We start from the raw sequence: 13,747 nt of genomic DNA, 5'->3' as shown, positions 1-13,747 counted from the left end.
GTCATTTATGAAAGTTTGGATATTTTGGAGGCTGCTAGCAGCTTATATCAAGATTTATATACAAAATAAGACATTTCCAAATTGCAGATGCAGAAGGTAAGTGCTTTTGTTAGAGACGTTTTAAAGGAGGATGGGATAAGAATGTGTGACAAACAAATAGGATTAGTGGAAATATATGTGGCAATAAGTGGAATGATGCGGTGTGGGGTCGTATGAGGCGCGAGGGGGGAGCCAGGGTCCGATGGAATAAGTGCAGAATTTTATGAAGAAGTTTTACAGATTTTAAGTCTATTGCTCTAAGAGGTTTTTGAGGGGATTAAAATTGAGGGTCGGCTGGCCCCATCTATGATGAGAGGTTTCAAAAACTTAGCTTATATAAAAATAAAGGGGAAAGAAGGTATCTAAAGAATTGGAATTCCATCACGTTATTAAATGTGGGTTATAAGATCTATGCACGGGTTATGGTAAATCTTATGTAGGAGGTGATGGCGCAGATAGTTTTGCTCTCTCAGTCCTATGAAGTCATAGTCCGGGACATCGCAGACTCTGTGGTCTCAATCCGAGATGCGATAGAGCACATCGAAGAGAGTGGGCGGGAGGCTTATGTATTAACGATAGATCAAGAGTGAGCCTTTGATAGTGTCTCTCATGAGTTTTTAATTATGGTTTTAGAAGCGTTTGGTTTCGGGGAAAATGTCATTGAGTGGCTAAGGATGTTTTATTCAAACATATTTCGCAGTGTTATATGTAACGGTTTTTTATCCAAGTATTTTCCGATACAGTTGTCAGTGAGACAGGGTTCTCGCCTGTCACCATTCTTGTACACATTGATAGCAGAACCGTCATGTTACATGATGTGAAAGGAACAAGGTGTAGTCGGGATTGCGGTTCCCAGTTCCGGGCGGGTGTCGGTAATACACCAATATGCAGATGACACAAATATAACATTGAGAAATGGGGAGTCAATGAGGAAATCTAGGGGCGTAGTGGAGGAGTTTTATAGGGCTTAAGGAGCCAGAGTGAATTATAATATGTCCCAGTGCCTGGTTGCAGGAAGGGGTAGGGGGAAAGTGTTGGAGGAAATGCCCTTTATGGTGCTGGAAGTTTTGGAAGCTTTTGTGTTGCATATGTGGTGCAAGAAGGACAGGGAAGGAGTGGATCGATAAAATTGGGAACCGGAGGTTAGGAAAATTAAAGAGATTTTGGGAAGATGGGGAAGAAGTTGATTGAAAGTGCAAGGAAGTGCGACAGTGATGTCCGCTCTCCTGCTATCTAAGCTATGGTACTTATTGACGGTGAAGGATCTTCCTGAGTGGGAGGAAATTTCCATCAAAGAGGCTTGTGTGAGGTTTTCATGGGCAGGGAAATCAGCCTTGGTTGCTTATAATACCATCATTTGACGGAGAAATCAGGGAAGACACAATTTCCCACGTATTGATCTAAAAAAAATTCCTTAGAATCAAATGGGTGAAGTGATTTCTTCAGACGTCAAACACATGTTTGTGGAAGAGTTGTTTTGAGCTGTTTTTTTAAACGAAGTGGGATAGGTGGGTAGGGGATATTGTATATAGAATACAAGAATATCTGTTTGAAATCGATTAAACCTCTCCCTTTGGTTTATAAGGGGATTGTAGAGTCTTCGGCTAATTTTTAAAAAGTGTGCAGTTTATGCCCAAGGGTGCTGAGGAATTTTTTGCGCTTATTTTTGAATAGTTGGCTCAACCTTGAAGGTATTATTTAATCAAGCTTTTATAAAAGCTGGTATTATATGTGTGAAGAATGTATAATACGAGGTAATTCCAGGTTGGTTGCCAGAAGCGACAGTGAGGGACCTGGTGTGGGAGGAGGATCAGGAGCTAGAGGAAAACTCAATTATGATCATGTATGAGAATATGGTGAGGGCAATACCACAGGATTGGATGGAATAAATACATGCGGAAATCTCCAAAGGAAATAAAATGCATCCCGCTATTCCAAGCTTTCTGCTGGAGAAACGGGAAAAGTTGTTCCAATTTGACAACTGTAATACTCAAGATTTCTATGCGTTATTTAGAGAATGGAGATTCAAGACACCTGAGTGTAAGGAGTTTTGGCAGCGTACATACCCACAGCTGGAAGGGAGTGTGGGTGCATTTTAAATGTCCAGAATGAATTGAACTGGATTTCAATTTGGTTCATTACCGGATTTTTACCATGATGGTCTTGTGTAATATTGGGTGAGAGAAGGGGGCAACTTTCCCAGTGTGTGGGACATGGGATGAGACTCTGTCACATTGACTGTTGTTATGTCCGCAGTTAAAGGATTTTAAGTACTTTGTTCGAGAGTTGTGTGAGTTTGTTTTACTGGGTGGGGACCGAAGAGCGAGAATGGGAATCTGGTGGGATTTCATTTTGAGATGGGGATTGCAGGAAAGTCTGGCAGAGTCTAGTGGAGAGGCCATTAATTTAATGTTCAGTTTGGCTAGATTCGTGATTGTGCAAAGAAGGAATGCTCTGCTTTTTCAGGGGAGGAGAATAAATGTACAAGAGTATTTCAATATAAGCTAAAAGTTCATTATAAGGCTCTGTGGATGTTTTATTCAGAAAGGAATTTAAAGATGGTATTTTTACGATCAATTCTTAAAGTACGATCGACTAATACATTTTACGGGAGACAAATTAAACATTAGGGTTTGGTGTTAATATGTGGTGGAGGAATGGCTGTGCAGAGCGTCGGAATGGATTTGTATGATACAATGGAATGATCACGATGAAGTAATTGTGTTTAATGTTCAATAAATAATTTCTAAAAACCGCCCAGTCTCGTCTGACCTTGGAAGCTAAGCAGAGTCAGGTCTGGCTAATATTTGGGTAGGACAAACAGAAACAAAACAGAGAATAATGTAGAAAGAGCAGCAATTAAAGTGACGAAAAAAGCAAAGCCAACTAGCATGCTGTTGGAATGCATGTGCGTTATTGCGAGGAGTGTTACACATAAGATTGACAAGTCGCAGGCGCAAGATGCCATATGTGATTATGAAATAGCGGATATAAGGAGACCTGGCTTATAAATGTGCAGGATATGAAACTCTCTAGCATCCCAGGTTGCTGAGGGAAGTGGGGGTGCAGATAACAAATGCTTCAGCCTTGTATTTTGCATTCCCCTACTGGGCTCCACCATCTTTGAGGATCGGGATTGTACGAAAGACTGGTATTAGAGATTCGTGGTAGATGGGAATCATATATGTATAAATTCAAGCGTAGCCATTGACCAACTAATCTTATCCATGATTCTCTGTGAGTATGGAAATGCCAAGGACTGTTCGAATGTAGCCACAAGACAATTAAAAAGCAGTTTTGACTAATGTTAGATAACAAATAGCCACAGGCTCAGGCTGCAGGTGCAGGTTAAATAGTTAAATAACATGTTATTGTACTATTAACATATTATAATTCTAAGTAGGTATCAGAGTTCGCTTAACAAAACTAATTGCAAAGATATTTGAGAGATAATTAGTATAAAGGATGTAAAATTAAAGAGATCTTGGGAGTACATGTATCCACTTGGTAGATCAAAGTGAGATAGCCTGAACACCGTCAAGATAAAGGAGGCAGCTCTGACATGGGCCCCTTGGTATTAGGCCTTGCACTACTTGTACCAGGGAAGCTAGAATAAGAGAGATAAGATAAATTCCAATAAAGTGAAGAAACGTATAAACAGTTAACGATGGAACAGTGTAGAGTTATTGGAAAGTTACCGACCAGGAGAAGTCAAGGTGCTGCCCTCAGTCTGATTGACAGGTGGTGTATTGCCCATTAGAAACTATGAGAAAAGGTGATTTTGTTAACGACCATATTTTGTTAACGGCCAAACGAACTGTTGATAAGAAAATGGTTGAAACCTCGAACTAAAAGAATAACTTCACACAAAACTACCGCGAAGGCAAAGGAACAGGTTGAAGATGACGTCACCTGTGCCCGAGAAGTTCCAGAGTCAAAGGGCTGCGAGCTACTCGTTAAACTATCGCCCACTGTTAAGTATATTATGCCATAAGCTTCCTAAATCTTGATCTGTTGCTCAAACATACTGGCTGCTGTATATTTGTGTCTTTTCCAAGAACACTGAGGGATCATTTAAGATCTTATAGATTGGCACCCTTCAGACGGGACTAGCCAAAGCGGCTAGTATTGTGTACTAGATCGGACCTCGAAAGTAGCTTCCTGATCAGCTGCTGCTCTTCAGGAGGGATAACCCCCTCGTGGGGAGTGCCCCTGAATTGCACGCCGATAGTTTTTGATGGTAGAGGTCTGTTACGAAAATTACCAAAATGGCTAGTAAGAGTTTCGTTAACGCATATAAGAGTAAGTTAGACAGAGGTGCCTGTGAGGAGCAAGTACAGTTATTATTGACAGAATGTTTAACCAAAGGAGACCGAGTCCCCTTTGAAGAGATGAGAAACTTTATTCAGGAAAGTGTGAAGCTAAAGAAAATGAGAAGTGATAAGGCGACATGGCTACTCGCCTATGCAGTATATTACTGTGCACAAAGAGCTGATGAGTAATGTAAGATACCAAGTAAAGAGATAGAAGAGCTAAGAGCACAACACAATGAGTTAAAAGCAAAACATAGCCGGCCTCTGAATCTATTTCATTCCATGTACCTCTATAGTCTTGTTAAAGGGTTTTCACCCGAAACGTCGACTCTAATTTCTCTCCACAGATGTTGCCTGGCCTGCTGAGTTTTTCCAGCACTTTCTGTTGTTATTTCGGATTTCCAGCATCTGCAGTATTTTGCTAACTTATAGCCGGGAGGTAGAGTACTTAAAAAAGCAGTAAGAGCTGGAGGTCGAACACATAAAAGGAAAGCATTTTTCAAGAAGTGGGAGATTTGAAAAAGCGAATTACTGACTTAGAGCGCAAGACCTCTCAAGCTGCGGGAGTTCTGCAACAAAAGAGCGCGTGCGTGGTCCAGGCAGGAAGTGCTATGCGTGAACTAGAAGAAACCGAACAGGCATTACAATCTTGTGAGATAGAGAGGGAGAATCTTATGCATGACTTACAAAATGCCAGAGGCGCCTTGCGAGAATTTCTCCCGCAAGAGGGAGAAACGGATCAGACTCTGTGTAGATTGAAGATATACGAAATAGATGGAAAGCTGGAAAAACGGGAGGCTGTTGTGGCTGCCGTTACGATTCAGCAGTGGGAGCAGTGGGGGGAGGAGAGGTGAGACGCACTGGAGAAAAGGCATATCTCCACGGTGGACATGATGGTTGGGGATACCCCGGGGTATCCTCCATCCATGAGAATAGGCGGTCGGCCCCTGTGAGCGTCATAGTTAGAACCCAAGCGTATAATGACAAGGGGGAGGAAACCACCTCCGAGAAGCGCTCCATTACCCTCAATGCTGTCGACGTACAAGCTTGTGTTAATGGGTTAGGCCCCATAACACGATCCGAGTGCCCCAACGGCGTTAAAGCTTGATGGCCGACTTGGAAGCGGGGCACAGCGAATTAGGGGACACCGATTTGAAATGCGTCCTCCTCGCTGCCAGCAACCCCAAGATACTGCAAAATCTTCGTTCCTGGTTTATAATATCGCTACTACCTCGGCAGAAGTCATGGAGTCCATTCAGGAGCATGAGCAGCATGGATATGGCTGAGACATGTAATCAAGCAACTCAGGGACCAGTAGAATCGCCCACTGTATAGCGTGACAAGCTCGACACGGTTTATGGTGGAACCCAAGGGGTTGCACCTGACTCCGATGAGGAAGGGAAGGACCAGGAGCCATTCAAGAAAGCTCACTGAGGCATGCTCTAGGACACATAGTCTCGCCTGAGACTGGGTGGACTGAGCTACTCCAGTACACCAATCAGTCATGGACTTTTGCAACGGATGGGTGTGGACCAACTAAACATGTTAGTGTGATAGAACGGCCAGTTATGCCCACTGCACCCCGCGACACACGTTGATTCGAAGGACATTTTTATAACTGTGGGAGACCTGGGCACTACTCTAAATTTTTAGGAAGCCTCAAAAACAGTGCCAACGGTACCCTCCCTTTCAAGGAAATCTACCCCCACCCCCAAGGTAGATCAATTGGCCGCAGAAATGAGTAAATTAACAGCCATACCGAGCATTCCAATTATTACATGAGCGAATCAGGTGGCAGCCATCTCGGATCCGGCTGTACAACAACCACAGGGATCACAGACAACGGCCCAATGAAGGGGACGGGTCACCTCTTTTTCTGAAGTGGGTTCCGACGTGATGTTAACGGGCGACCAGAAATGTCATGTGCTCTACCGGGGAGCCGACAACATATCATGCTTATTGACACCCGTTCATCTGTTACCTCATCCATACCCCACATCCTGAATGCCATACTGCGGCGGGCAAAGGTTACTTGACGTAACAAGGCTTTGATGGGAGGTCAACCTCTGCTTTAAGAGGGAAATGATAACTATGTGCTCAAACGGGATTGATTTGAATGTTGATGACCCTGTCACGATGACAATTCCTGACGGAAGGGGCATATTGGGAAAGGATATTTTGGAAAGTTACAGGAAAATTATTGATTACAACCAGTGGTGTATTTGGATCGGGAGATGAGGTAGTGAATTGGTTGAAATATCGGATGCCCACTCCGTATTCGCGATTAAGAGGACTTGCATGTACGAGGCACCAGATCACCCAGATAAGAAAGTCAAATTATTAATTCAAATGCACTCACCCGCATTCGCCACTGGTAAGCATGACTGCGGTCGAATGGAGGGTGAGGTGACGTTTAAGGGACTGCCCCACTCCTTTGTTAAACGGTAACCAATTCCCAAAGAAAGTAATCCCGAAATTAGAGATTTAATCGACTCCCTCTTAAAACAGGGCATTCTGAGAACAGACACTTTCACGGCCAATTCACCAGCTTGGCCAGTTCGGAAGCTGGATGAAAGCTGGAGGCTCACTACTGATAACCGAAGTATTAAGAAGGTTACACCCAAGAATGCCCCTATCATTAAGGAAGCGCCGACCTTATTATCAGAACTCGCAAAAGACTCTAAATACTACTCCACCCTAGACAGTACGAATGGATTTTGGATTAAACCCATCAGAACAGAGGATCAATATAAGTTTGTCTTAACCTTTGAGGACCAGAGTTACACGTGGACATGCCTACACCAACGCCCCGATCACCTTCCATACCAGATTGGTACGGTTCCTGAAAGCTTCTTCTAAGCCCCAGTGCATGCTTCAGTATGTCGACATCTTGCGACAGGCGACAAGTTCAATCGAGTAGCACCTTGAACTGTTAGGTGAATTTTTAACACTGTTAAGCAGTTCAGGCTAGAAATGTAATCCTCGAAAAGCTCAGCTTTTGCAGCAACAGGTCTCCTATTTGGGATTGAGGATCCCTCCGTGGGGTAAGAGCTTCTGCAGGTATATAAAAAGGAAGAGGGTAGCTAAAGTTAACGTTGGTCGCTTCGAATATGAGACTGGGGAATTAATATTGGGGAATGGGGAAATGGCAGAGATTCTGAAAAAATATTTTTTATCTGTCTTCACGGTAGAAGACACTAACAACATCCCAAGAACGGATTATCAAGGGGCCACAGGGAGGGAGGAACTAAAGACAACAACTATCAGTAAGGAAATAGTACTTGGTAAAATAAGTGACTAAAAGATGAAAAGTCCTCTGGACCTGACGGGCTGCATCCCAGGGTCTTAAAACAAGTGGCTGCAGAGAAACTGTATGCATTGGTTGCAAAATACGAAAATTCCCTGGATTCTGGAGACGTGCCAGAGGATTGGAACACCTCAAATGTAACACCCCTATTTAAGAAAGGAGGGAGACAGAAAGCAGGAAACTATGGGCCAGTTAGCCTAACATCTGTCGTTGGGAAAATGCTGGATTCCTTCATTAAGGAAGCAGTAGCAGGGCATTTGGAAAGGAATAATGCAGTCAAGCAGAGTCAGCATTAATTTATTAAAGGGAAATCATGTTTATCAAATTTGCTGGAGTTCTTTAAGGAGGTAACGAGCAGGGTGGACAAAGGTGAACCAGTGGATGAGGTGTATTGGAATTTCCAACAGAAATTCGATAAGGTGCCAGATAAAAGGATACGGCATAAGATAAGAGCTCACGGAGTTGAGGGTAATATATTAGCATGGATAGAAGATTGGCTAACTAACAGAAAGCAGAGAGTCGGGGTAAATGGGTCATTTTTGGTTGGCAAACGGTAACTAGAGGTGTGCCACAGGGATCGGTGTTGGGGCCTCAACTATTTACAATCTACATCAATGACTTGGATGAAATGGCCGCATATAATGTAACCAATTTGATACATATATGGGTGGGAAAGCAAGTTGTGCAGAGGATGCAAATAACCTGCAAAGGGAGGTAGACAGGCTAAGTGAGTGAGCAAATATTTGGCAGATGGAATATAATGTGGTTAAGTGCGAGGTTATACACATTGGCAGGAAAAATAAAAAAGCAAATTATTATTTAAATGGAGAGAGATTACAAAATGCTACAGTTCAGAGGTACCTGGGGGTCCTGGTGCATGAGACACAAAATGTTAGCATGCAGTTACAGCAAGTAATCAAAAAGGCAAATGGAATGCTGGCCTTTATTTCAAAGGGGTGGAGAATAAAAGCAGGGAAGTCCTGCTACAACTTTACAGGGTATTCGAGAGACCACACCTTGAATACTGCGTACACTTTTACTCTCCTTATTTAAGGAAGGATATACTTGCATTTAAGGAAGATCAGAGACGATTCACTAGATTAATTCCATTGATGAGGTGTTTGACCTAAGAGGAAAGGTTGAGCAGGCTGGGCCTATATTCATTGGAATTTAGAACAATCAGAGGTGATCGTATTCAAACATATAAGATGCTGAAGGGGCTGGACAAGGTAGATACAGAAAGGATGTTTCCCCTCGTGGGGAAAACTAGAACTCGCGGGCATACTTTCAGAATAAAGGATCGCCCTTTTAGAACTGAGATGAGGAGGAATTTCTTCTCTCAGAGGGTCGTAAATCTGTGGAATTCTCTGCCCCAGAGAGCTGTGGAGGCTGGGTCATTAGATACATTTAAGTTGGAGATAGACAGATTTTTGCAAGACAAGGGAGTGAAGAGTTATGGGGAGCGGGTAGTGAAGTGCATTTGAGCCTCAGATCAGCCATGATCTTATTGAATGACGGAGCAGGCTCGAGGGGCCAAGTAGCCTATTCCTGCTCCTATTGCTTATGTTCCTATTTTCTTATGTCTAAATCCTGACGAGCACAAGATAAACGTCATTCAATTACTCCCGCTTCCTGTATCCAGGACAGCGCTCTGATCTTTTTTGTTACTAGTTGGATACCAGCATAGTTTTATTCCTGGATTTGCAGAACTTGCAAAACCACTCGATGAACAATTTAAAGTAAAATATGATCAAATTTCCTCCCTGTGGTGGCCAGATCACACCGCTGCAGTTGCGAAATTGAAACTGGCTGTTATGCGGGATACCTGTTTGATATCACCCGACCCGACACAGCCATTCCATCTCGAGGTCGCATCCACCGACCATAGTCTGACTGCGTTCTTATATCAAGAACGACTGCACAGGTTACAACCGATTGCCCATGCCTCACAGGTTTTGCAGTGGGCAGAACGGATTTATTCAGCGTGTGAGCGCCACCTACTGGCGACGTTCTGGTCCAGTCAACACTTGCCCTACATTACGGGCTTAAAGAGGATTACCTTGCATTCCGCTCACACTCCACTGAATCTCCTTATCAAACCAAGCAATTATTGATCTCATCCCAACGCATCATTAAATGGACTTTAGAACTAATACAACGGGACTTGCGTACGAGGGACACCCTCACAAGTGTCCACTGCCTTTAATAGACTTTGAGTCACAACCTGTTTTGTGATCAACAATAGAAGGAGCCTCTGAAGTATACTTGGATGGCTCCTCCTACCACATACAGAGCTCACCTCATACCGGATGTGATGTGGTTCTACCCGAGAAGACTAGCAAGTTTAAAAGTAACAAAAACTCAAGCCAATGTGCAGATTTTGACCCCTCTCATCGCCGTTCAAGCAACTTCTGGCTACCGGACAAACATTTGGTCTGACAGTGCCCATGCCATCAAGCCATGCTGTCCCTTCCCCTCTACCAAAATAATTACTACTTCTCATCAGATGGTAAAGCCCTAACCCATGGGCCATATTTTCATCTCATATTGCAGGCTCTAAAGTTACGGTAAATGCCTTGTCACATTGGTAAGGTTAATGCACATAAGAGAGACCGTTCCGCTCATGCCCTGGGGAATAAAGCAGCAGTTGAAGCTGCCAAAGAAGCAGCACTGACGATTGAGTCTCTCCCTCTACAACTTGAGGAGATAATCCCAGTTGCGGCAGTTAGCAATGCTCTCGATTTGGTTGCCCTTCAAACAGATTATAGCCCCTATCAGAAAGACATCAATTGGCATGATCAAGGTAAACCATTACTGGCACCCACTGCATGGGCCCCCAAGACCCTTCTTACTACAAAGTGTTCACAACCATTACTTATGTATCAAAATGCCCCAGATGAGTACCCAGTTGTCTGTATTCACCCACACCCGGCAGAAGAAAACCCTTGCTCCTATTCCACTCCCAACCTGTCGGAGGTCATTACTCCACAGAAGTCACTTTCACAAAGATTGCCTCCACAGCCTGGTGGCCTAATATGAAGGAAACTGTAAATGTATGTTTCCGAAAGCATACCGTGTTTGCAGCAGAACCCCTCCCCTTCTTCCAACCATGCCCTACTTCGATGTCAGCCAGGCCCTGATGGGCAATGGACTCAGGTGCAAATTGAATTTATTGGACCCCTCCCACATTCGCAGGGCAATTATAAATATGCACTCGTTCTTATCGACCAGTTCACTAAATGGATTGAGGCCTTCCCCTCCTGCTCAAACACTGCGGTTACTGCGGCCAGATTATTATTGAGTGATTACTATTATTCCAGAACCAGGGGTCACAGACTAAGGATAAGGGGTAAGTCATTTAGGAGAGCAATGAGGAGGAATTTCTTCACCCAGTGAGTGGTGAACCTGTGGAATTCTCTACCACAGAAAGCAGTTGAGGCCAATTCATGAAATAAATTCAAGAAGGAATTGGATATATTTCTTAAGGCTAAAGGAATCAAGGGATATGGGGAGAAAGCAGGGACAGGGTACTGAATTTGGATGATCAGCCATGATCGCATTGAATGGCGGAGCAGGCTCGAGGGGCCGATTGGCCTACTCCTGCTTCTATCTTCTATGATTCTATGTTTCTATTTTCTGTAGGTGGGGACTGCCACTTCAAGTTGATAGTGATAAGGGCACCCACTTCACTGGCGAAGTTTGTTCAAAATTACAGGAAATTATGGGAATTAAACATAAGCTACATGTAGCTCATCATCCCCAATCATCCGGGATAGTGGAAAGAGGGAATCGCACACTGAAATCCTTGTTGGCAAAATTGTGTACAGAACATCCCACTCAATGGTTCAATATGTTGCCCATGTGTTTTATGTCAATTCGGTCCACGCCAAATTGGACCACGATGCAATCACCTTACCAGGCAATGACTGGGAGGTTGACGAGGACTCCAAGTCATCTAACTTTGACTGGCACCACCCCAATCATGCAACAACCATGTAACCACTCGTGGTTGGATCGCACAGTAGAGTATATTGATGAAGTTAACCGACACGTGGCAAAGAATTTAGGGAAATCTAAAAACCAAATCAAGAAAAACTTTGACCAGAAGGTTCGACGATTTGAATATCAGATAGGTGATAAAGTCATGGTGTTAAGTTATGGGAAAAAGATAAATGTGTTTGGCCCCAAATGGAAGGGGCCCTACTCGATAGTGGTTAAATTGAATCCAGCTGTGTATCTGGTTCAGTACCCTGAAGGGACAGTGGCAAAGCCAAAAGTAACTAAATGGTACCATATCAACCAGTTAAGTTCTGTGAAAGAATAAATACTGCACTCTTTTTTCCTCTGGGTGGCCACAATGGCAGGACTCAAACACATAGTGGGACTTCTGATGCGTGTTGGTATCGACCACACTTCAAACGTTATCGTCATCCAGAATGGAATCAAGATGCCTACCAGCGATACGCCATCATTAGAATGGGGAGCAGCTTCAGGAGACGGATGTGATATGACTGTGTACTGTGATTAATGTGAAAACGAAAATACGACCGATGCGACTTTCTTTATATCCCGGCCAAAGGGGGGGGGGCGGGGGGCGAAGAAATAAAAATGCAGTGTCTATGTACTAAAGATAATGTTCAAGTGACCCCAAATTTTCAATTAGGAAAATGAAAGTTTGTAGATCCAGGGTTCGGATTCGACAAGGCGGTTGAGATTACACCAAATAGTGTGGGGATCACATATCCTGGACAGAGTTTGAATACACTGAATTGGCACAAAATATTTAAAAGACATAGGGGAATGATAGGATGTTTTAATGTGGAACACAAAGAAAGACCCAGGCAAGGACAAACACTACAGATGAAAATCAGGGGAAGAACAGAGGAGATAATGTTACAAAGGAAAAGCGATAAGCATAAAAATAAGAGATGCACGTTAATAATATAAGAACCATCAAATGGATTGGTTGTCACCTGTACATGTAAAGAATTATAGAGTGATGTTCATTAAGAAATTATCCCGGTAATCTTTAATTTTACATTTATTCCCTTTCCAGGAAATTTATGTCCTATAGGACACCACCGATATATCGAGCACTTGGTGAAGAACATGGTAAAGCATTTTTTAGATAAGAACCATGCCCAAGATAGATGGGGTTCGTGGGATGTAAAGCAGACTTATGTACTGGTCAACATTTCAGGTCATAATAGTAGCCACTTGAGAACAAAGAGAGGCCTGGGAGAATGGTTATGCATAGGAGTCATCGCAGGAAACTCTGCCTTGAACAGGGCAGATATAGAAACTATGTGGGAACATGACGAGGTAATGAGGAAACATTTGAAAGGCCTTTTATCTAGTATGAATAAGGGAGATTCAGTCACCATACAGGAATTGGAGAATTTGCTGATAACCACACAAGACGAAACAGAAGTATACAGACAAATTCAGGATCATTTTAACAATGCGACAAGAGGGATGAGTAAAACAGAACAAGATATCTCAAGGGCTACGGTATGTTCAATTTATGGGAGTTTCATGATGGACCAAGTGATGGCAGGGTTAAGTGAAGCAGAACATAACCGAGTCCCCTCGTTTGTCAATGATTCCATGGTTAGGAAGTGACTCCATTATGATGAGGACTATAATGTAATGAAGGCAAGAAAACAGGGATTAGTATATTTAGTGAGAGGAATGGGGATTATGAGAGGCAGCCAATCGATCCTGTCATACTGGGGCTGCTGCCGGTAGACAAGATGAGACCTTGGGAAGTATTTAAGGTGGAATCAATAGAGATGCTAGAAGGAAGGTTCCATAAGTCTTTTGCATCACCTCGCCCCCCTCACCCTGATTAAACTAAATAAAACCATGGACAGTCCAAAAATGGGGTGTTGCACCGGATATAGTGGGGTTTGCATGTGCAGGTGCGATGTTAGGACACGAAGTCGGCCCGCCTGTGAGTTCACAGTAGACTCAGACTCACCCCTCTGTAGTATGAATGTGCAGAGGTGTGGATTAGAACAGATAAATGAAGTTTATCTAGAAATAGGCACATATTGCGTCACCACTCGTGCGAAATCATACTAGCATG

Source organism: Somniosus microcephalus, unplaced genomic scaffold, assembly GCF_052327205.1.
Source record: "Somniosus microcephalus isolate GS21.2 unplaced genomic scaffold, FLI_Smic_1.0 unresolved_chr5, whole genome shotgun sequence".
NCBI classification, from domain to species: domain Eukaryota; kingdom Metazoa; phylum Chordata; class Chondrichthyes; order Squaliformes; family Somniosidae; genus Somniosus; species Somniosus microcephalus.
This window is presented reverse-complemented; position numbering follows the sequence as displayed.